At 38.2% G+C, this 26,437-nt stretch overlaps 1 long non-coding RNA gene across 3 annotated transcripts in view; it reads left to right on the plus strand.

Annotated features, from left to right (window-relative positions):
• The first annotated feature begins 23,942 nt into the window (after nucleotides 1-23,942).
• LOC127873682 (uncharacterized) overlaps nucleotides 23,943-26,437 on the plus strand; it is a 33,000-nt gene continuing 30,505 nt past the window's right edge. For 2 of the 3 annotated variants that reach the window (XR_008046325.1, XR_008046324.1), the window contains exon 1: nucleotides 23,943-24,500. This is a non-coding gene — a long non-coding RNA (uncharacterized LOC127873682). The remainder of the gene's footprint in view (nucleotides 24,501-26,437) is intronic. The other variant, XR_008046326.1, reaches the window with a different exon arrangement.

Consider the following 26,437-nt stretch of genomic DNA (forward strand, 5'->3'; position numbering starts at 1 on the left):
GGATAGGGACATGGGGTATTGTTTGGGTGAAATCCATTGTGGTATTCAGGTAAGTGTTGTTTTGTCAAAGTAATAATAAAATGTGATCATAAATAAAGAAGTTATGGCAATTTAAGCAAAATGTTCAATTATCTAAGAGTAAAAGGGGCCATAATTATGTCAAATTGCTTGATACAGTGGTCTGCTCTTGTTTATAGGTTGGGGTCATGTTGGTAAACAAGTTTGCAAACTATAAAAGCAATATGTCAAAGGATATAGGAAAAATTTGGGGTAGTACGCAAAGTTTAACATAGATTTATCAATAATATGCATATTCTAAGTATAAAAGGGGCAATAATTCTGTCAAAATGCTTGATACAGTTGTATGCTCTTGTTTATAGGTTGGGGTCATGATGGTTAACAAGTATGCAAAATATGAAAGCGATATGTCAAGGCACATTGAAAATATTTGGGGTAGAACGCACACTTTAACATTTGCTGCATATTCTAAGTGGAAAAGGGGCCATAATTATGACAAAATGCTTGATAGAGTTTTCTGGTCTTGTTTATAGGTTGGGGTCATGTTGGTTAACAAGTATGCAAAATATAAAAGCAATATGTAAAAGGATATAGGAAAAATTTGGGGTAGTGCGCAAAGTTTAACATAGCTTTATCAATAATATGCAGATTCTAAGTATAAAAGGGGCAATAATTCTGTCAAAATGCTTGATACAGTTGTATGCTCTTGTTTATAGGTTGGGGTCATGATGGTAAACAAGTATGCAAAATATGAAAGCAATATGTCATGGGCCATTGAAAATATTTGGGGTAGTACACAAACTTTAACATTTGCTGCATATTCTAAGTGGAAAAGGGGCCATAATTATGACAAAATGCTTGATAGAGTTGTCTGCTCTTGTTTATAGGTTGGGGTCATGTTGGTAAACAAGTATGCAAAATATGAAAGCAATATGTCAAGGGTCAATGAAAATAATTGGGGTAGTACGAAATCTTTAACATTTGCACGCTAACGGCAAGGCACGGCACAGAACGGAAACGCAGACGCCGGGGTGAGTAGGATAGCTCCACTATATAAATTTCATATATAATAGTCGAGCTAAAAATCTCAAACTGCTAGCCACACAGTATTTGAATAATGAACTGTGTAACTTTAGAACGTAACCATGAAAAGTATTAATTATGTCAATGAACAAAGAGAGTAGTCAAGTACAGAAAGTTACATAATTAGTAACTATAGCCAAAAACTGTTTAATAATATTTGGCGTACCAAGAAAGGTCTACAAGTTCATAGTATTTTATCATAATTGATTTTTTTTAATGGGATTGTTATAATGAGATATATCCGTACTCCAACTTTTTCTTTTACCTATATAATTTCATGTAACGAACCCCAAAGACCTTTTACCTATGTACCTATTAACCATCTTTTCTTATCCTATCCTAAACAAGAGGGCCAAGATGGCCCTAGTTCGCTCACCTGAGAGGAGTCGGTTCATTCAATCTTTACCAAATGTCAAACTTGACCTAGATATTGTCCAGACAAACATCCTGGTCAATTTCATCATTATTTCATCTGAGAGTCATGATCAATGTACCTATGAAGTTTCATGATCCTAGGCGTAAGCATTCTTGAGTTATCATCCGGAAACCATTTTTCTAAGTTGACCATGACCTTGACAGCCAATGTGTGAATACGTTTTTTGGCACTGTGATCTTGACCTTTGACTTAGTGACCTGATAATCAATAGGCTTCATCTGCAAGTCATGATCAATATACCTATGAAGTTTCATGAACTTAGGCATAAGCGTTCTTGAGTTATCATTTAGAAACCATTTTTTTTATTTCAAGTCACCGTGACCTTGACCTTTGACCTAGTTACCTGAAAATCAATAGGGGTCATCTGCGTGCAATGATCATTGGACATATGAAGTTTCATGATCCTAGGCATAAGCGTTCTTGAGTTATTATCCAGAAACCATTTTACTATTTATGGTCACTGTGACCTTGACCTTTGACCAAGTGACCTGAAAATCAATAGGGGTCATCTTCGAGTTATGATCAATGTACCGATGAAGTTTCATGATCCTAGGCATAAGCGTTCTTGAGTTATCATCTGGAAACCATTTTACTATTTCAGGTCACTGTGACCTTGACCTTTGACCTAGTGACCTGAAAATCAATAGGGGTCATCTACGAGTCATGATCAATGTACCCAGAGCTCCAGATAAGGGTCGTATTTTCGTAATTACGAATTATTTTCAAGTCCGTTACGTATTTATTTTAAAATCTTGTCGTACCATTCAGAATTACAAAATCAAGTTACGAATATTATTCTTACATCGGTTCGTATCGATTTTATATTGAGTTCTTTTCGCGTATTGAAGATCTTTGCGGTGCTTATATAGAATGGTTATTGGATTTGTTTAACAAAGCGCATTTTTTCCAATAAAAGCGGCGTTTACAGTCTGTCTGTCAAAAAACAATGGCGGCGCCCAGAGAGCGTCCTAAAAAACTGCAAAGCGTCCAAAAACACGCTTTTAACATATTGTACGCAAAGTGAGCCGAAGTTAAATGTTTAGAAAGAAATTATAGAAAAGATCTTATACGATGTTGTATGTTCAGTTGCCGACACAGTCGGAAAAGCTAAACAAAAACGCAACACGACGTGTCCAAACTTAAACACAAAAACATTGAACGAGTGGAAGGGACAAGTCCCGTGGCTAATCGTTGAAAAGATTGAAGGGGAGACCCGTTTTAATTGTGAAATATGTAAAAATTCATCTAAGGCATGCAATCTAAGCACAGTTTGGGCATATGAAGGTATTTGAAAAATAAAATTGTATAATACTGAAAAGACACTGTTGAACTCGTATAAATAAAGTTGATAGTATGTTTTTTTTATATTATTTTGCATGAAAATAACCATTATTATTTATTTTTAGGTCATTTAGAAAAAATAAGAATATTTTTCCAAAACTTAGTAGTAACGTTAACAATAAAATTTCAGAGTTAAGAATTCTTTTTCAAAATCTGGTAGTAATTTAAGAATTTCACAAAACCTTATCTGGAGCTCTGGTACCTATGAAGTTTCATGATCCTAGGCCTAAGCATTCTTCAGTTATCATCCGGAAACCATTTTACTATTTCGGGTCATTGTGACCTTGACCTTTGACCTAGTGACCTGAAAATCAGTAGGGGTTATCTGCGAATAATGATCATTGTACATATGAAGTTTCATGATCCTAGGCATAAGTGTTCTTGAGTTATCATCCGGAAACCATTTTACTATTTCAGGTCATCGTGACCTTGACCTTTGACCTTGTGACCTGAAAATCAATAGGGGTCATCTGCAAGTCATTATCAATGTACCTATGAAGTTTCATGATCCTTGGCATAAGCGCTCTTGAGTTATCTCCGGAAACCATCTGGTGGATGGTGGACGGATGGACCGACATGAGCAAAACAATATACCCCCTCTTCTTTGAAAGGGGGGGGGGGGCATAATGAGAAAACTGCTCCCCTCCCAGCAGCCATGTTATTCAACTGACCGGAACCATTTTTTAACTCAACTCTCATATCAAGAAAACAAATGTTCTGAGCAAATTTTATGAAAATTGGGCCAAAAATGTGACTTCTTCTATGTTCACATGTTTTCACTATATACACATAGAGAAAAATGCCCCACCCACTGGCGGCCATGTTTTTTCAACGATCCTGACCATTTTCAAACTCGTCCGAGATATCAATAAAACCAATGTTTTGACCAGCTTTCATGATGATTGGGCAAAAATTGTGACTTCCAGAGTGTTTACAAGGTTTCTCTATAGCCAATTAGGGAAAACTGCCACTAAATACATATAGAGAAAAATGCCCCGCCTACTGGCGGCCATGTTTTTTCACCGATCTGGACCATTTTCAAACTCATCCAAGACATCAATTGAACCAATATTTTGACCAATTTTCATGATGATTGGGCAAAAATTGTGACTTCTAGAGTGTTTACTAGTGCTGCAACAATACGCCAAAAACCGTATTGCAATATATTGTCAGTTCAAAAACCCGTATTGCAATAAATCGCAATATATTGCTTACTTGTACCAAAATTATAACTTGCCAATTACCTGATAATCCCGTATATTCCAGTTTTAAAGCAAATTCTGGTATATATTTACTATAAATGTGCTCAAGAATAGCAAGAAACACAAACATTCGCAAATTTCCTTAAGTATCAAATACATTTTGGCATTCGTTACTATTTAAAGATGTGATGAAATAACGTCCAACCGGGGCGTTTTTTTTCCACTGAACACGCGTAATTCACCTGACGTGATGTTCCCGTTTTTATACAACACAAAATACACCCATACTTTCCATGCCACGTTCTTCATGTCTGTATAATTTTCGCGCGCTTTTTATTGAGACAATTGATAAAGCACTTTTTATTTGACGCTAGAATTTTTTATTGTCGCATTAGCATTAAAATTTGGAAGCGTAATTCCGAAGTTCGGAATACAAATTTAATAATGCTCAATTCAGAATTGAACAAAACATTTACAGCTGTGCGCAATTAATTCAACGATAATCTGTTCAAAAGCATGGAACGAATGCTCCGATGTAACAACGCTACTCCGTATAATACACTTTCAGAATGCTATTTTTATGGATTTTTTTTTTTTACACTTCTTTGTTTTGTTTATCTTGTTATCATTATTTCGAATGGCTTTTCTGGACGAAATGTGAATGAATTTTTGTAAAATGTTCGTACCGGTATGATGAAAATCGTATCGCAATACAATATGCGAATTGCGTATTGCGATATATACCGATAAACCGGTATATTGTTGCAGCACTAGTGTTTACAGGTTTCTCTATAGCCAAATAAGGAAAACTGCCCCACCCAATGGCGGCCATGTTTTTCAACGGATCGGAACCACTTTTGAACTCAACCAAGATATCATTAAGACAAACATTTTGACAAAGTTACATGAAGATTGGGCATGAAATGTGACTTCTACAGTGTTTACAAGGTTTTTCTGTTTTTTTGACCAAGTGACCTAGTTTTTGACCCGGCACAACCCAGTTTCGAACTAGGCCGAGATTTCATTGGGACAAAGCTTCTGACCAAGTTTCATGAAGATGGGACAAGAAATGTGGCCTCTAGAGTGTTTACGAGCAAATGTTAACGGACGTACGGACGGACATACGACGAACAAAGACTGGTCACAAAAGCTCACCTGAGCAATCAGGTGAGCTATAAATAATCATCATACCCAAGAACATGGTTGCTGGTCAAAGAATTACGTACATATCGTGTGGAAACTTATGCTCTACGGACTGACCAACCTACCGGAGTTATGGCTGAGACATGATGTTTTAAGCTGTTTTATTTCAGAAGTCGATCTTTGACCTATAAGTATGAACTTGACCTTTAAGGTAGAGAGACAGGTGTAACACATGACAGGTCATGTTATGATGGTTTACATTTGTGACCTTTGACCTCTTATTGTGATATTGACCTTTGAGGTAGAGAGAAAGGTCAAAGTGTGAAATGTCATTTTATGATGGTTTACATTTCTGTCATTAAAAATCAATTAGTGAAAAGATGCGCATCCATATTTGTGCATACAGACCATATTAACCGAGACAAAGAACTTATTATTTGTTTTCCAGATGTTTTATCGGAAAATGACTGAGAAACAAAGCCATAATGTAAGGCGGGCAGCAATTGCACTTGAGTCTTGACTTAATCATTTTGATTTCAACATATCATTTGGAACCAAAACCTATGGAATTCATATGAGAAATGAATGTTCAATATGATTTCAGCATATATTTTTTTATTATTTTTGAAGCACAGCTATTTGTTCACCAGTTTTTGCTCTTATACAGAGCCTATGTCCTTTAATCATCTCAAATAACATAAAGAACACAAATATATTGCTAAAAATATATATACACCAGATAGCTGTATTCTGCGTTGTTCACTCACGCTTTTACTAAGCAAAATGCATTTTGTTTTAAATGATTTCAAACTGTTGCCAATCACGAAACTTATATCAAAGTTTTATGGTACCGTGTATGAAATGTAAACTTATCCAGATATGAAATTACCTCAGTTGTTAGAAACTAGATCATCATCCAATTATAGCCCTGACATTGACAAAACTATCCAAACACATGTGCTGAGGAGCAACAGAACAACTCATTTATAGCAATATCAGGGGGAATATGTAAGAAAATTCCATTTTACCTTAAGAGGGCACTCTACAGATTTTTAGGCTTCTCCCTCGGGCTAGGAGGGCAGGGGTATGGTTTCTAGATAATTTACACTCACTGACAATGTCAACACCTGTAAACAAACCAAAGACATCATAAAAATTTGTCTGGCTTTGACTAGACAAAAATATAGGGAAATTATTTTAATTTTATACGCAAGGTAGCATAACATATGAAATGGCTTTACACACGGCATATTTTTTAACTTACTTAACCATGCAATTTGCAACTCTAGCCAATAAATTTGATATGTTCACCTATTTAACAGTTGAAATGCTGCTTAGTGCAAACAAATTCAAAACAAAGTATAAACGAATAAACTTGGATAAATACAATCAATACTTTTCATGTTTTTACCTTTCTATGCATGTTTCAGTACCCATACAATTTTGGAGCTTTTTTGCCAAAAGTACAAGGACACTGAGGATGGAAATATTGCTAACAGCACACTTTTACCAAAAGCAGTCGTGATTTAATAGTTTAGACACTGTGCAGAAACACTAAGTTTAGTTTGCATGTACCAAGAGCTCATTCCCCACAGTGGCATTTCCCCTAACATGAGTAAAAGATCACTGGAGCTTAAAATTGTAAGTAACACAGTATTTTGAGTAAGCATGTTAATTTTGAACGTAAACATCACCAAGAATGCTTCTACTGGATCCCAACTACAAGCAAATTTAACTTGCATTATGGTTACCTGTACTCATATACAGGTGAATAATATGGGGCTTACCAATCCAGGCTGCTAGCACTGTTAAGCCGTGTCTGACTGGTTCCGAGCTGCTGAGCGTAGAACACTGACCCAAAAGACAACAAAAGATGGCGTCTGATCTTCTAAAGGAAGTTTATCTGCTGCAAAAGAGAGACAAAGAACCTTAAATTGACCAAAAAGCAAACTAATGAATTCAAGCTGGAAAAAAATGTCCCTGCAAACCTCATGTTCCCGAAGAAGTTTAAGCATCTAGAGGAATAGAACCAAGATCAACATTGTGAATGACTTGCAGAGAGCACATGATTGAGGCTAAGGTCAGGTGAAGGCAGAATGAAGAGAATGAAGCGCCATTACGAACATAGAAAAAGATATCATATACTGGTGCTGTGCGAGACATACATGTTTACTGAGACTAGACAATTTCGAAGAATTTGCATGTTACTTAGATTGGTAATCATTACTTGTTGCATACGCCTGAAAGTTACAAGAAAGTTTGCTGCGGGCAGCTTCTGAAGCGCGCCATAGTACTCATTCATATGTTGTTCTTCTGACGCCAGTCTTGCGTTTGCTCGTAATTGTTTGGACATTGTAGCAGAAAATTTAAATGGAGTTTTTTTTCGAACAAAAATTAAAAACAAGCTTTTTTATCTCATTAAATCTATGTTACCACACAAAATCTAGTGTTTAAATTTTAGCTATTGCAATAAGGAACTCTGATTTTGTATAAGTTAATTTAATTTTACACAATATTTTGTGAAATATTCATTGATTTTGAGTATTAATGTTATTCTAAAGTTAAATTTCATAGGCAAAATTAAATTGTTTGAAGTTGTGAAACAAAAATCCATAATTCTAGTTCATCAAATCAAGATTAATATAGCTTCTATTATAACTACAGCAATTCATTTCCTGTAAATATGTGTCAGGCCATTGAAGGAAAATGAGGGACGACGATACAGACATCCTTCTGCAGTTAGGTCTGTTGTGGGCTGCTGAGAGTAAATTATCCATGGGAAGTGATGTACACTGTTTAACGTTGTCCATCCAGCTTTTTTTTGACAGCTTGGACAGCCACCTCCATCCAGCATGCACTGAAAAACAGTCCTGCATAGTGTCATGCCTGGTTACGTGGCCAAACCAAGCCAGCTTTTGTCATTTGACAGACACCAGTAAGGTCTCTTATGGGCCAACAAGTGTTGCATTCCTCATCCTAACATACTCTTGGCCATGTGCTCCATGTTGGAGATGCAAAGAAGTCTTCAGAGACACAGTTTCCATCCGCGTACAGTAGGATGGAAACTATGAGGGACTTTTGGAGACTGTACTTGGTGGGGAAACTGATTCATCTGCTTGTCCACAACCTGCTCAGTCTGACCATCGTTGAAGTCACCAAGGCAATTCTTAAGTACCTCAGTTGAACGGGTACCATCCTTGGACAGGGTTAGTCCCAAGATTTTGAAGCAGGTCACTTCTTCCAGCTTCTCGTTGTTCATGGTGATGTCTGCACTGGTGTTGGTATTGCTGTTCATCATGGCCTGTGACTTCTTCATGCTGTCCTCATCCCAGGTGCTCCTGTCCTTTCATAGTCTTTTGGGGAGTTCTTGAAGTTCACTGCTGGTGCCACACATGAGGTCAATGTCATCAGCAAATCTCAAGTGGGAGATGGGTTTTCCACCGATGGAAAAAGAAGTGTGGTGGTAATGGAGTCTCCTGGATTATCTTCTAAAGGAAAAGGTTAAACAGGACGGGGGAGAGCAGACATCCTTGACAGATGCCGCCTGATACCCTGAAGAAGTAATCCATCGGTGCTTTGAGAAGAATTGTGCTGCTGGCGTTTTCCTAAAGTTCTTGGATGACTTGCACCAGCCCTATTTCAAAGTTAAATCCTCTCCTAACATGCCACTGGCCATCATTCCACACGCCGTAGAAAGTCAATAAAGTTGTGGAAGAGATCACGTGGGTGATGAAGGTGTTTATCTATGATGACTATGTAGTTGAAATTCTGTTCCACTGTGCTCCCCCCATTACTGAATCCAGCCTGCTCTTTGGTCAGCAATTCCTCAGGACTCCTTTTCAATCTATTATGGATGATGTGTAGCATGACTTTGCTTGGATGATTGATGGGGCTGATGGGGCAGTTATTTTCGCACAGCCTAAGCTTGCCCTTTTTCGGTAGGGATATGACAAGAGACTGGGTCTACTCTATGGTCTGCCGCTTCTGGTCTGGAATTGTTCTGAAGGAGACTAGGGTCTGCTTAAAGCAGGTAGTTATAGAGGTTGATGCAGTATTCAGTTCACCTGTTTAGGACTGCAGCACACAAGAAAACAAATGGGTCGCATTAAACGGTTCTTGTTAACTACATGTATTTAAACATGTTGACTGTCCAGCAATAATGTTTTCATAATATCAGTTTAGCGTAAGTTTCTCATTAATATTTTGACATTAAAGGAAGTTTTATTAAATATATAAGTCACAAACAATGAGGCGGTGTAAATTGATATATTAATACATGGCTTTACAGAGCATTGACTTTTTTCCATGTTATTTAAACCCCATGTACACTGCTCTGTGTTGTTTTAACTAAAAAACAATTGTGAATTATTGTAGAACACTCATGGCAAGTCAATTTTTACATACATATATTTATACACTAGAAATGGCGCGGCAGAGGCCGACGCGTATCCCCACGCCGCATGTTTGACCCAAGGGCGCCCCAGGGTTGATCATGGGGCCATGCATAGTTGAGATTGACTGTATTGTCATAAGAGAAGTTCAGTATCAATTAGAAGTGAATGGGTGTAAAAATAAAGAAGTTATAGTAAAAGGCAATTTTGGGAGGGTGTGGCCTATGTGGGCGGGGTGCCCCAGGGTTGGTAATGGGGCCATGCATAGTTGAGATTGACCGTATTGTCATAAGAGAGGTTCAGTATCATTTGAAGTGAATCAGTGTATTAATGAAGAAATTATAGTAAAAGGCAATTTTGGGCGGGTGTGGTCTATGTGGGCGTGGCGCCCCAGGGTTGGCAACGGGGCCATGCATAGTTGAGTTTGACCGTTTTGTCATAAGAGAGGTTCAGTATCAATTTGAAGTGAATCAGTGTAGAAATGAAGAAGTTAATGTAAAATAACCTAAAATTTTTTTATAGTAAATGGATTTTTTTGGTGGGTGTGGCCTATGTGGGCGGGCGCCCCAGGGTTGGGATTGGGGCCATGCATAGTTGAGATTGACCCTAATGTCATAACAAAAGTTCAGTATCAATTTGAAGTGAATCCGTGTAGAAATGAAAAAATTATAGTAAATGGAAATTTTTGGTGGGTGTGGCCTATGTGGGCGGGGCGCCCCAGGGTTGGGAATGGGGCCATGCATGGTTGAGATTGACCGTATTGTCATAGGTGAGGTCCAGTATCAATTTGAAGTGAATCGGTGTAGAAATAAAGAAGTAAATGTAAAATAACCTAAAAAAATGAGTGATAATTTCTGACGCGGCCCCACCCCAACCCCTATAACTTTTGACCCAGGGGTCAGATCAAAATTCCAAATAGTGCACCGTCGCACATATGCTCATAGCTACCATGTGTGTAAATTTCAAGGTTCTAGTGCTTTTAGTGTAGGAGGAGATAGTGGCCAGGACGGACGGACGGACAGACGGACGGACAGACGGACGGACGGACGGCGGAGATCACCACAATATCCCCACCTTTTTTTCAAAAAGCGTGGGGATAAATACAAAAAAATTTAAAAGCTGAGCTTTCAAATTTTCTAGTTCACCGTGCCACAGGACAAACATAAACAAGAATATCAGTGAAACTGATGGATGCTCCCTGATGATGCGCTTTGTCAATCTTTTTGTTAATAACCACCTAAAAAAATCTATTATTAGCCTCGGTGACATTGACCTTGACTCCAGTGACACCAAACCTCATAAAAATGTAGAGGTTTATGCAAGGTATGTACATGCCAAATATGAAAGAGATCGGAAAATTTTGAAGGCGCTATGAGAAACTATAATAAAAGTGTGACGGAAAAATTTATTATTAGCATTGGTGACCTTGACACTAGTGACCTCAAACCTCATAAAAAGGTAGAGGTCCATGCAAGGTACCTACATGCCAAACATGAAAGAGATCGGTAAAGTATTGAAGGTGCTATGAGAAACTGTAACAAAAGTGTGACGGAAAAATCTATTCTTAGCCTCGGTGACCTTGACCTTAACCCCAGTGACCTCAAACCTAATCAAAATGTAGAGGTCCATGCAAGGTACCTACATGCCAAATATGAAAGAGATCGGTAAAGTATTGAAGGTGCTATGAGAAACTGTAACAAAAGTGTGACGGAAAAATCTATTTTTATTTTCGGTGACCTTGACCTTGACCCCAGTGACCTCAAACCTCATCAAAAGGTAGAGGTCCAAGCAAGGTACGTACATGCCAAATATGAAAGAGATTGGTAAAGTATCAAAGGTGCTATGAGAAACTGTAACAGAATTGTGACGGAAAAATCTAATATTAGCTTCGGTGACCTTGACCTTGACCCCAGTGACCTCAAACCTTATCAAAAGGTAGAGGTCCATGCAAGGTACGTATATGCCAAATATGAAAGAGATCGGTAAAGAATTGAAGGTGCTATGAGAAACTGTAACAAAAGTGTGACGGAAAAATCTATTCTGAGCCTCGGTGACCTTGACCTTGACCCCAGTGACCTCAAACCTATCAAAAGGTACAGGTCCATGCAAGGAACCTACATCCCAAATTTGAAAGAGATCGGTAAAGTATTAAAGGTGTTATGAGAAACTGTAACAAGTGTGACGGAAAAATCTATTATTAGCCTCGGTGACCTTGACCTTGACCCCAGTGACCTAAAATCTCATCAAAAAGTAGAGGTCCAAGCAAGGTACGTACATGCCAAATATGAAAGAGATCGGTAAAGTATTGAAGGTGCTATGAGAAACTGTAACAAAATTGTGACGGAAAAATCTAATATTAGCCTCGGTGACCTTGACCCCAGTGAACTCAAACCTCATCAAAAGGTAGAGGTCCATGCAAGGTACGTACATGCCAAATATGAAAGAGATCGGTAGAGAATTGAAGGTGCTATGAGAAACTGTAACAAAACTGTGACGGAAAAATCTATTATTAGCTTCGGTGACCTTGACCCCAGTGACCTCAAACCTCATCAAAGGTAGAGGTCCATGCAAGGTACCTACATGCCAAATATGAAAGAGATCGGTAAAGTATTGAAGGTGCTAAGAGCAACTTAACAAAAGTGTGACGGAAAGAAGGAAGGAAGTAAGGAACTACAAACTGGCAACTATACGCTCCACCGAAAACTTACTTGATAAATTCTGTATTATCTATTTTGAAAACCACAGTCATCTAAACGAATAATTATCCCCACACTTTTTGAAAAGCGTGGGGATATTGTGGTTATCTCCCCCATCTGTCTGTCCGTCTGGCTGTCCGTCCTGGCCACTATCTCCTCCTACACTATAAGCACTAGAACCTTGAAACTTACACACACGGTAGCTATGAGCATATGTGCGACCCTGCACTATTTGGAATTTTGATCTGACCCCTGGGTCAAAAGTTATGGGGGTTGGGGCGGGGCCGCGCAGAGATTTTCACTCATTTTTATGTTATTTTACATTAACTTCAACTGATTTACTTCAAATAAATACTGAACCTCTCTTATGACAATACGGTCAATCTCAACTATGCATGGCCCCATTACCAACCCTGGGGCGCCCCGCCCACATAGACCACACCCACCCAAAATTGCCTTTTACTATAATTTCTTCATTTCTACACCGATTCACTTCAAATTGATAGTGAAATTCTCTTATGACAATACGGTCAATCTCAACTATGCATGGCCCCATTAACAACCCTGGGGCGCCCCTGGGACAAACATCTCAACGATGCATGAAAATACAGTCAATCTCAACTATGCATGGCCCCATTACCAACCCTGAGGCGCCCCACCCACATAGGCCACACCCACCCAAAATTGCCTTTTACTATGATTTCATCATTTCTACGCCAATTCACTTCTAATTGATACTGAACTATTCTTATGACAATACGGTCAATCTCAACTATGTATAGCCCCATTATCAACCCTGGGGTGCCCCGCCCACATAGGCCACACCCACCCAAAATTGCCTTTCACTATGACTTCATTTCTACACCGATTCACTTCTAATTGATACTGAACTATTCTTATGACAATACGGTCAATCTCAACTATGTATAGCCCCATTACCAACCCTGGGGTGCCCCGCCCACATAGACCACACCCACCCAAAATTGCCTTTTACTATGACTTCTTCATTTCTACACCGATTCACTTCTAATTGATACTGAACTATTCTTATGACAATATGGTCAATCTCAACTATGTATAGCCCCATTACCAACCCTGGAAGGCCCCGCCCACATAGGCCACACCCACCCAAAATTGCCTTTTACTTAACTTCTTCATTTCTACACCGATTCACTTCTTATTGATACTGAACTTCTCTTATGAAAATACGGTCAATCTCAACTATGCATGGCCCCATTAACAACCCTGGGGCGCCCCTGGGTCAAACATGCGGCGTGGGGATACGCGTCGGCCTCTGCCGCGCCATTTCTAGTTGTAATATATTAAAGTTTTGGATCTCTTCTCAACAAGTTAACAAAAGTCAGTGTAATCGAATGCTAAAGAGTTTACTGTAAATGTACAAATAAGGATGTGTTATTTTCTTGAAAAATACAAGTACAAGACTTATAATTAAACTAGAAATGGTGCGGCAGAGGCCGACGTGTATCCCCACGCTGATGTTTGGCCCAGAGGTTCAGTATCAATTTGAAGTGCATCAGTGTAGAAATGAAGAAATTATAGTAAAAGGCAATTTTGGGTGGGCGTGGCCAATGTGGGCGGGGCGCCCCAGGGTTGGCAATGGGGCCATGCACAATTGAGATTAGCTGTATTGTCATAAGAGAGGTTCAGTATGAATTTGAAGTGAATCAGTGTAGAAATGAAGATATTATAGTAAAAGGCAATTTTGGGTGGGCGTGGCCTATGTGGGTGGGGCGCCCCAGAGTTGGTAATGGGGCTATGCATAGCCGAGATTGACCGTATTGTCATAAGAGAGGTTCAGTATCAATTTGAAGTGAATCGGTGTAGAAATGAAGAAATTATAGTAATTGGCAATTTTGGGTGGGCGTGGCCTATGTGGGCGGGATGCCCTAGGGTTGGTAATGGGGCCATGCATAGCTGAGATTGATCGTATTGTCATAAGAGAGGTTCAGTATCAATTTGAAGTGAATCGGTGTAGAAATGAAGAAATTATAGTAAAAGGCAATTTTGGGTGGGCGTGGCCTATGTGGCCGGGGGGCCCCAGGGTTGGTACTGGGACCATGCATAGTTGAGATTGACCTTATTGTCATAAGAGAGGCTCAGTATCAATTTGAAGTAAATCGGTGCAGAAATGAAGAAGTTAATGTAAAATAACATAAAAGAATGATGAAAAATCTCTGACCCGGCCCCGCCCCAACCCCCATAACTTTTGACCCAGGAGTCAGATAAAAATTCTGTCACTATCACCGTCGCACATATGCTCATAGCTACCATGTATGTAAGTTTCAAGGTTCTAGTGCTAATAGTGTAGGAGCAGCAGGTGGCCAGGACGGACAGACGGACGCACATCATTACAATATCCCCACTTTTTCTCCGAAAAATGTGGGGATAATTATTTATTAAACTACCCACAAACATACACTCCAAGGAAGTAATTAAAATATTTAAGCCAAATATTTATTTTTATATTTTTCTTTTACATTTAGAAAAAATCAAAATAAGCATTGATTTATATGTTTTTAATTATTATTTTGTATTGTGTTTATTGCCTTGTTATGGCATTAAATGTGGCCTGTCAACGGCAACCTCTAATAACTAAGTTCGAAACAATAGGGAAATCCTGAGGATCAAATGAATCTTAATGCAGTCTCAGCAAATTTTTTCCATGGGCATCGCAATAAAGTATTGGTATATGGCAAGTTCCAAATGGAGGACAATTATTGGCGTCCAAAAGATTCTGTTAGGCAGGAATGTTGCAACAATTTAGTTTCAAAAGCGCATTATCTGCAAGAAAACAAATAAAATGAGCACTGAAAACACATATTTCAGCAAAAAGGCATGTAAAAGAAAATCTACATAGGTTTGTGCAAAGACCCATTATTCCCAATCTATACATTTCATGACACGAATTTCCCTGTTTCAGGGTTTTTAGCCCTAAATTTTCCTGATTGATGTGGTACCGATATTTTTCCTGATTGGGAAAAAAATGCTGAGTCAGCAACGGCTCTGATCTGCAGATGTTATGAATATAACAGATACAGTCAATTAGAGTAAAAGGATAGCCATGGACTCATTATAATGTATAATTTATAAAACATTAATTCACCAGATAAATCATTATTTGTTAAAAGACAAATGTTGTGCCTCTTGAAATATGACTCAGTTAAAATTATTTGTTTAGAATGCGAAAATCATTTGACACAAAACTGATCTAGCCATAACACAATAAACTTGGTCTCCAACAGACAACCTGTCTTAAATGCCATTGGTTGTCTCAATCCAGCAACAAATGAGGAACTGCACAGAAAATCTTACACTATTATGGTATTTGGGTGTTGATATAATTTAGAAACCATCATTGACAATATGTATACTAAAATAACTTAAATATAACTAGGAAATTCATCTAATAAACAAGGGCTGTTTGTAAAACATGCATGCCCCCCATATGGGCTCTCCGTTGTAGTGACAGCCATTGTGTGAGTATGTTTTGTCACTGTGACCTCGACCTTTGACCTAAAGACCTGAAAATCAATAGGGGCCATCTGCCAGTCATGATCAATGTACCTATGAAGTTTCATGATCCTAGGAATAAGCGTTCTTTAGTTATCATCCGGAAACCATTGTACTATTACAGGTCACCGTGAAATTAACCTTTGACCTAGTGACCTCAAAATCGATAGGGGTCATCTGCGAGTCATGATCAATGTACCTATGAAGTTTCATGATCCTAGGCATAAGCGTTCTTGAGTTATCATCCGGAAACCATTTTACTATTTCGGGTCACCATGATCTTGACCTTTGACCTAATGACCTCAAAATCTTTAGGGGTCATCTGCGAGTCATGATCAATGTACCTATGAAGTTTCATGATCGTAGCCATTAGCGTTCTTGAGTTATCATCTGGAAACCATTTTACTATTTCAGGTCACCGTGAGCTTTGATATAGTGGCCTGAAAATCAATAGGGGTCAACTGCGAGTCATGATCAATCTACCTATCAAGTTTCATGATCCCAGGCATAAGCGTTCTTGAGTTATCATCCGGAAACCATTTTACTATTTCCGGTCACCGTGACCTTGACCTTTGACCTAGTGACCTGACAATCAATAGGGGTCATCTGCCAGCCATTATCAATCTACCTACGAAGTTTCATGATCCTAGGCATAAGCATTCTTGAGTTCTCATCCGGAAACCATTTTATTATTTCGGGTCACTGTGACCTTGACCTTTGACCTAGTGACCTGAAAATCAATAGAGGTCATCTGCGAGTCATGATCAATCTACCTATCAAGTTTCATGATCCTAGGCCTAAGCGTTCTTGAGTTATCATCCGGAAACCATTTTACGATTTCGGGTCACTGTGACCTTGACCTTTGACCTAGTGACCTGAAAATCAATAGGGGTCATGTGCGAGTCATGATCAATCTACCTATCAAGTTTCATGATCCTAGGACTAAGCGTTCTTGAGTTATCATCAGGAATCCATTTTACTATTTCTGGTCACCGTGACCTTGACCTTAGACCTAAAAATCAATAGGGGTCATCTGCGAGTCATGATCAATGTACCTATGAAGTTTCATGATCCTAGGCCCAAGAGTTCTTGAGTTATCATCCGGAAACCACCTGGTGGACAGACCAACCGACAGACCGACATGTGCAAAGCAATATACCCCCTCTTCTTCGAAGGGGGGCATAATAATTTCAAATGAAAAAAAGCACATGATGTGAGAATACTGTGGTATGATTGTGAACAATGATTGTAATAACAAATACATGTACTATCAATCAGAGAGAATAATGGACTAGGATCAATGGTAAACATTATAACAGCATCCAACATCAACTTGTACCAGTCAACCACAACAAAATATAAAAGTAGTTTTTCAAACCATGACACATCAAACAACAAAATAAAAGTTGAGGAATATCACTAGTCGACTAAGGCACAATTTTAGCCCTCGCTTTATTCCTCTATCAATTGCATCTTGCTGCAAAAAGGTAGACACGTAAACAAAAACAAACTGATGGCATCTTACAAATTGAACAAACGTCTCATAATTAAAATACATTCAAAAAATAAGATAAATCGAGTTGCTAATCAAACTAATTTTATATATTGAAATCATATGTTACTTTAACGGAAAACTATTTAAAAAGGATTCTTTGAAACTCATAAAAAATTTACTTCAGCAATAAATGTGATATTTTGTGACAGTGGCCAGAGGCGTATCCAGAATTTTTTCCGAGGGGGGGGCTCAACTGGGGAGGGTGCGGAAGGGGTGTTCCCTTCCGTCGTTGATTTTTTTTTAATGGTACCTTCAAATGATGCAATTTCATGCTATCTAATCAGCATTTTGCATGATAAAAGTGCATGTAAAACAAGAACTTGAGTTTAGACATCAAGTGTGACAGACACACAGACAGACAGACACACAGGGGTAAATCAAATGTCTCTCAAACCAGTATTTTGTTTTAATAACATTACTATGCTTAAAATAATTATAGACACGACTAAAATAAGAAAAAAACAAGATGTGTTTGTGAAACACAATGTCCCCCTATATGACGTTTGACCTTGTAGGATGACCTTGACCTTGTGAAGGATGACCTTGACCTTTCACCACTCAAAATGTGCAGCTCCATGAGATACACATGCATGCCAAATATCAAGTTGCTATCTTCAATATTGCAAAAGTATTCATTAAATAAGCGATTTCGGCCACATATATTTGACCTCTGACCTTGAAGGATGACCTTGACCTTTCACCACTCAAAATATGCAGCTCCATGAGATGCACATCCATGCCAAATAATTATCAAGTTGCTATCTTCAATATTGCAAAAGTATTTATAAAATAAGCGATTTGGGCCACATATCTTTGACCTCTGACCTTGAAGGATGACCTTGACCTTTCACCACTCAAAATGTGCAGCTCCATGAGATACACATGCATGCCAAATATCAAGTTGCTATCTTCAATATTGCAAAAGTATTCATAAAATGAGCGATTTTGGCCACATATATTTGACCTCTGACCTTGAAGGATGACCTTGACCTTTCACCACTCAAAATGTGCAGCTTCATGAGATACACATGCATGCCAAATATGAAGTTGCTATCTTCAATGTAGCAAAAGTTATTGCAAAATGTTAAAGTTGGCGCAAACAGACCAACAGACCAACAGACAGACAGGGCAAAAACAATATGTCCCCCACTACTATAGTGGGGGACATAAAAACAACAGTTTAATTGCATTAAAAATCTTACTTCAACAGAAATAGTTCAAATGCATGCCTTTTCCATGCATTTTTTCGGTACTCTTCATTAAACTTGCGCATAAATTGCAGACCACTGCGCTAGTGTAAACACATTATTTCAAGTGTTTGATCTATTTTAAAGAAAATTCGTTTATTTTTCACGATTTCCAGAAATTGTTGCATGGAACAATCTGTGCGCGCACATCGCGAAAATATGAGTCATGCCGATATTCACATGTTCAGTGGGTATACCCTGTCCCGAATTGATGATAATTTTATCAAATCTTTTAATAGTAATATATATGCCGAAATTGTATTGGAACAAATTGCAAACGTTGTTTTTTTTTCTCCAGTTCTTGAGCACTTTTTCATGTCAATGTTGCTCAAAAGAAGATCGACCGTTAAAACAGAAACTTGTTAAATGGTAAATAAAAGTAATAAAAAAAAGTAAAATTAATCTTTCGGTTTCTCTAAATTTGTTCAGTGAATCGAATTTTCGGACAGACAGACAGACACACAGGGGTAAATCAAATGTCTCTCAAACCAGTATTTTGTTTTAATAACATTACTACGCTTGAAAATAATTATAGACACGACTAATATAAGAATAAAAAACAGTTTAATTGCATTAAAAATCTTACTTCAACTGAAATAGTCCAAATTTATGCCTTTTCTGTGCATTTTTTTCGGTACTCTTCATAAAACTTGCGCATAAATTGTAGACCACTGCGCTAGTGTAAACACATAATGTCAAGTATTTGATTTATTTTAAAGAAAATTCGTTTACTTTTTCACGATTCCCAGAAATTGTTGAATGGAACAATCTGTGCGCGCACATCGCGAAAATATGAGACATGCCGATATCCACATGTTAAGTGGATATACCCTGTCCTGATTTGATGATAATTTTATCAAATCTTTTAATAGTAATATATATGCCGAAATTGTATTGGAACAAATTGCGAACGTTGTAGTTTTTTTCCATTTCTTGAGCACTTTTTCATGTCAATGTTGCTCAAAAGAAGATCGACCGTTAAAACAGAAACTTGTTAAATGGTAAATTAAACTTATAAAAAAAGTAAAATTAATCTTTCGGTTTCTCAAAATTTGTTCAGTGAATCGAATTTTCGAAGTTTTGTTAACCTCATGTCTATTGCAATTGTGTACTCTTGCTTTTCGGATGTTACCTCTCGACTCAAGGTAAACAACGCGCGAAGTGTATGTCATTTGCGGATGTGTATGGAACTATCGGCTTTGTGTGGTTAAATACGCTCTAAATAAACAATTTTGACATGGATTTAACAGGAATAAAATAAATCTTTTTATGTACATCGTTTATTGCGGCAATGTTTGAATTCATTCAGAAATTATTTTAGTTGTTTCCTTAACCGCTCGACTAAAGGTAATTGGAGGATATTGTTTTTCACGACTGAAGGTAATTGGAGGATATTGTTTTTCACAAGTCCCATACGGCAGCCATTTGTAAACATTTACCTATAGCTAAATGTATCGATGAATTTCATAAGTTGAATGTATCTCCTTCAGCCAATCAAATAGCGCAGTTTATCACTTACAGTCAATGAAGCGTGCAGTTTAGCTGGCGAAGGTTAGATCGTCTGTACACATGCCTGGGGCTAATCACACAAATTGACAACTGTTAATGGCCTAATTAGGGGCATATGACAGGAAATACACCAGTGGATTGGAACTGTAAGGGGCTCATTTTTTTTAAATAATATCTAGCCAGCCAGCTGGGGGGGCTTTAGCCCCCTAGCCCCCCACCTAAATACGCCTCTGGTGGCAAAGCTTATAGAAGTGGCGCGGAAGAAGCTGACGCGTATCAACACGCCGCATAGATGTTGTATTAAAAGGCAATTTTGGGTGGGCAAGGCCTATGTTGGTGGGACCCCTGGTGGGTAATGTGGGCATGAATGGTCCAGATAGACCGTGTTTTCATAAGAGATGTTCAGTATTAATTTGAAGTCAATTGGTGAATAAATGAAGAAGTTATGTTAAAACAAAATTAAGAGTAGGAAAAAAAATTGAGTACGCAAATTTTGGGTACAAAAAAATTATGCCCCCAAAAAATTGGGTAAAAAAAAACAATTGGGTATGAAACAACAATTAGGTACAAAAAAAAATTGGGTAAGAAAAAAAAATTGTGTACCAAAAAAAATTGGGTGCGAAAACATTTGGGTATGAAAAAATTATGCCAAAAAAAATGTGGGTATGAAAAAAAAATTGGGTACGAAAATAAAATTGGGTACGAAAAATAATTTGGGTACAAACAAATTTGGGTACAAACACAAATTAGGGTACGAACACAAATTTGGGTACGAAAAAAATTGGGTACAAGCAAATTTGGGTACGAAAAAAATTTGAGTACAAAGAAAAAAGGGTACGAAAAAATTAGGGTACGAAAAATTGGGTAGAAAGAATTTGGGTACAAAACAAAATTTGGGTACAAAACAAAATTAGGTACAAAAAAATTGGGTTTGAAAAATAATTTGGGGATACGGGGAAGTAGTTCCTGTGGACCTCTCGATAAATTTGAAAGAGGACAGTAACCAAGCTGCCTTTACCTTTATCAATGGCCCTGGGATGGGTAATGTGGATTTGGATGGTCGAGATAGACCTTGTTGTCATAAGCGATATTCAGTATTAATTTGAAGTTAATTGGTGAATAAATAAAGAAGTTATGTTAAAACAAAATTTTGGATGGGCATGGATGTCAACTATCTCCTCCTACATTATTAGCTCTAGAACCTTGAAACTTACACACATTGTAGTTATGAGAATATGTGCCACGGTGCACTATTTGGAATTTTGATCTAGCCTGTGGGTCAAAAGTTATTATCATGTGCGTCGCATGTTGTTAGTATTAAAAATGAGTTTTTTTTACCCATTTTAAAGTTTTGGGTGGGCATGGTTCTCCACTATCTCCACCTACACTATTAGCACTAGAACCTTGAAACTTACTCACATTGTAGCTTTGAGCATATGTGCGACGGTGCACTATTTGGAATTTTGATCTGACAGCTGGGTCAAAAGTTATAATCATGAGCTGTTCATGTTTTTAGTAAAATGAGGGTTTTTTAACCCATTTTACCATTTATTTACCCATAACTTTTGACAGAGTGTTCAGATCAAATCTGTCGCCATCACCGTCGCACATATGCTCATAGCTACCATGTGTGTAAGTTTCAAGGTTCTAGTGCTTATAGTGTAGGAATACAATACAATATCCCCAAGCTTTTAAAAGCGTGGGGATAATGAAACAAACTTGAAAAGAAACGTGGTGAGTTTCACAAAGACAAACATACAGTAACATGTTATAATGAAGTGAAATGCTTTTGTATTATCATTTCTTTAATTGGCCTTGGCTACAGCTCAGCTTTTGCTAGCATTTGCATTTCTACATGGCCTACCTTATTTCTCTGAAAATAAAATAGATGATTGACAGAATGAGTATACAGACTAAATACATGAATCATAATTTGCCATCCCAAGTGTTTTTTTATGTAACCATGACAGTACCATATCAAAATAATGGTAAAACAATAAAAGAGCCAAAACACAATCCTGAATTAAATTGTATACAATTTAAATAATGCAAAGGTTTCCAATAATGACCTGTTTTCAATGTAAACTATCATCTACAAATAATTTTGTTATAATAATTACTACTACGTGTGTTTAATATCAGAAAACAATACCATCAGCAGAAAACATCAAATGTGTCTAAGTTAATTACAAGACATTGTCTAGTCTCAGGCCCTTTCCTTGTATATCAATGGGTTCATTAAACAGATCCATTTCCAATGCAAGATGGTAAAAAAAATCCCAATTAAAATCAAAAACACATTTTTCTTAAAGCAGCGCCTTATGATTATTCATATTATAATTCAATTTTATTTCAAACAAGCCGTGTTCTCATAATTTGGAATTTAACAAAGACTTTAATACAAATGTAATTAGTTTTTCCCAAGTCAGTGGACTTTTTCCCAAATATGGCCAGGGATTCGTACGAGTCGAATAAGTTTACTTTAGACTTCTATGCAAAAAATTCATTTTCAAAACAGAATACAGTATCCTTGTCAAAAAGCCAGCTCTTGGTGAATAATTCAACACTTGATTATTGAAGTAAGGCTGAGCCCAGCATAAACGACTCCTTCAAATACTTTTTGAATTTTAAAGGCGTCATTCAAATGTTTTTATTTAAGCATGGCAAAGAGTTGTTGTTCTGTTTAATGGGCCATATGGAATTTCCTACTAGCCTCAAGGAAGCAGTGCTCGCGGTAAAAAGCCAATTTTGGCTAGTATTTCATAAAACACAAAATATCTGATTGTTTTTTCTACCCAAATTGTGCATTTTCTGGCCAGTTTCAGTTGTTTATTGTACATTTGTCTTTTGATGTCTGATTTTTAAGCACATGTTGCATTGTATGCATAGACACAAGATAAGCCTCAACTGTATTTCTGTTCATCTATGCTTAAATATAAAGAACACATGAATCTGAGGCATAACCCTACAATATTAAGTGTTCATAAATTCTACAGAAGTCTCGAAAACTATCAATTTTAATTTACCTAGCAAAAACGGTGCTTAAAAACTGAAACAATTTTCCACTAATAAAAAGCATTACTCGATTGAAATAATTGCCTTATCCGATAAAATGGGTCTAGAATCAGAAAAAAATAAAACATGAATGCATTTTTTCCCCGAAAAACTTGACACCTTTCACTCCAACTTCCAAGCGACTGTACTGTGTTGTGTACACATTATCTCGGAAGAAGAGACGAAAACTTCCAACGTAACTCGTTCAACTTAAATCACGACAACCGCAAACTTATTAAGAAAAAACAAATGCTTAAAATTTGTCGTGCTTTTAATACTTGTTTCAAGAAAGTCAATGATAAAGATGTTATGTTACAAATGAAATAACGAAATGTTTGAGAACACCACCCCCCCCCCCCCCCCCCCACACACACACACACACTTTACTGTGCGCGTTGGAAAACAATAATTACATTAAATGTGAATTATGTCAATATGAATTATGAATATTTCAATTTTGATTGTCAACTTTTACACTATTCTATTTAATAATAAGTGAGGTTGATACTTTACCAATGATGAATTTCCCTGCAACACACAAGTTTTATAAACACTCGACCGGCGCACAACCCGAGTATCAACATACATGTAGATTCGTGGGTTCGACAGTCACATGACTTGTACATTTCGACCCTTTTAACCAATGAAAACTGTATCCTGTCAAAACCCGGTGCCCGGCCTACAAAACGCGCACATACCTCGTGACTGGGAACCAGCGACAAATCGACATAGTGCATGCTGGGCAGCACGAGTTTGTACGGTCTCTTGTGCACGGGACGTTGAGGTGAGTAGATGTGTTTATGTGCCTATGTCCCTATGTGAGTATTGTGTGTGAAATAGTGAGCCTGCGTATAGTTTATATTGTATTATATGGTATTGTATTGAATATGTGTGTCGGTAACTGTGAGCCTGTAATTGTGAACCTGTGCGTGTAACCCTGAGTACGTAAGTAGTTCCAGGGGGTTTAGCCTGTGTATGTAAGCCAGTGTCTAGCTGTGAGCCTGTGCGTATTGTATTATATTGTATTTTATGTGCGTTCAACACGTATTTACCTGGAAGGCCATTCCCAGAAGATATAAGTGAGTCTGTGACTGTGTATGTAAGCCGGTGACTGTGTGTTTAAGTACGTGTTTGCCTGGAAGTGTATTCCCAGAAGTACATGTATAGTGCCATTTCGTGACGTGGACGAGCCGACGAGTGTACCCGACGAGCCGACGCGTGAAGCCGACAAGTTCCCTCGAAGACGACGAGGACGATTGGTGCCGTCCAGATGTGGATTCCAGTCGATGCCCATGTGAGTAGTCTAGTATATTATCTTTGCTAGCGGTTGTGATAATTGCATTAAAACCCACGAATAGCTAACCGGGTGAAAACACTACAATGGTAGTACGGGTGGGGTTTGTGTAATTGTGTTTTAACGGTTAGGCTAGTTCTATATATAACTTTGTTGCAAATAAATCGGCATCGTGAAATTTAGTTTGGACCGTCGCATCAAATTTAATTTAAAGTTCGTTTTAAAACGTTATTTCTATAATTTAACAGATGCACGCATTTTTCGTCTATTTTTAGTCGTGTGTAAAAACAGACGGCATCATAGTTTTTTTCATTGTTCACATTCGCCGGCCGTGTTATCAGTTGGCGAAATATTTGTTAAAAAACGTGATTGTCCAATGCTGTTTGTAACAGGTTCATTGCTTGTGTAATTAACGGACGGCCACGTGTTTTTTATTTGGCAATTTCCCGTGATTAGTTGGCGCGTATTCTGTGCGCAGCAGTTCATAATAAACGTGTTTGGTTGACTTCTTTGTATCAGTAAAGTCCGAGGAAATAGAAGTTTACGGGCACGAGTTTTGTCTATATATAATTCTTTTTAGAGCAGTGTTATTGCGAATGTAAACTGGGTCCCGGGAAATTGGTGCTTAACGAAAGTTAAAGCGACGTGTTTTTTATTTGCAGTTTTTGATTAATTACGTAAAGGAACAACAGCGGTAGCGATTTTATTTATCGTTTATTAGTGAGCAATTTTATGTTAATTGTCGTCCAGTTCTACGCTGATTGGAATTTTATTTTTCCGAAGTATTTTTTAATTTTAAATAAATAAATTGGCAATGATGAGTTGCGTGGGCAGCAAGAGTCGCTCACCGGGGCCACAATTAATACGAGTAAATTTTGACCCTCCCAATGTATTGACATCTATTCCGGGGGTGGGGCCAAAATTGGCTAAGGTCATTGTGCAGTTTAGGGAGATTACGGGGAACCTGTCCCCAGACTCGTTGGGAGTGATTATTCGGCGACCTCTGGATCGAGAGGATATGCGGTTGTTGGACTTCCGTCCTAACCCAATGTTGTTGGCTGAGGCCTTTGGGGAAGGGGATGAAATCCATGATGAAGGGAAGGGGCGGTTGTTATTAGGTGGATCAGTTGACTCGCACGAAAGGTGGGGGGTAGGTATGCCTGTCCGAAAGGAAGGGCCCTATGCTCAGGATCTGATAAAGGCTGAGCTTGCTTCCCAGATATCCGACTTGGAGGCGGATATCACGGCTTGCTGGGAAGAGCTTCAGGTTAGAATGAGGGAACCATTGCCCCTTTTTACAAAACCCCAGGTACCGATAAACCAGCCTATCATATACAATCAGCCTGCTACGTTGGCGTCTATTAACCAACATAGCATGTACAATCAGCCTGCTAACCTGGCGCCCGTTAACCAACTTAGCATACCAAATCAGTCTGCTATGTTGGTACCCATCAACCAACTGGTAATACCTAATCAGCCGGCTACGCAGACGCTCATCAACCCGCATGTAATACCTAGCCTTCCTGTTGCACTCCTGCATGCAACTACACAAAACCCTGCTACTCCGAGTAATCAGGATGTGATTACCCCGATACCTAAAAACTTGCAGTTTGACGGTCGTAGCAATTGGCCAGTATTCCGGGGCAAGTTTGAGCGCTATGCCAAATTGCACAAATGGTCAGATGATGAGCGCGCCGATGGGTTGGTTTGGTGTTTGGTGGGAAAAGCTGCGGATTTCTATGCAGTAATAACTGAAGGAAGGGAAACTGTCTGTTATAAGGAGTTACTGCATCGTCTGGAAGAGCGTTTCGACGCCAAAGAGCTCCCTGCTACTGCGCAAGGGCGTTTCCAGGCGATTTCTCAGGCGGTAGGAGAATCATTGGATGAGTGGTCAGATCGCGTACTCACGCTAGCCACTAAGGCATTCCGAGATCTGC

This window comes from Dreissena polymorpha, chromosome 3 (assembly GCF_020536995.1).
Source record: "Dreissena polymorpha isolate Duluth1 chromosome 3, UMN_Dpol_1.0, whole genome shotgun sequence".
Taxonomy (NCBI): domain Eukaryota; kingdom Metazoa; phylum Mollusca; class Bivalvia; order Myida; family Dreissenidae; genus Dreissena; species Dreissena polymorpha.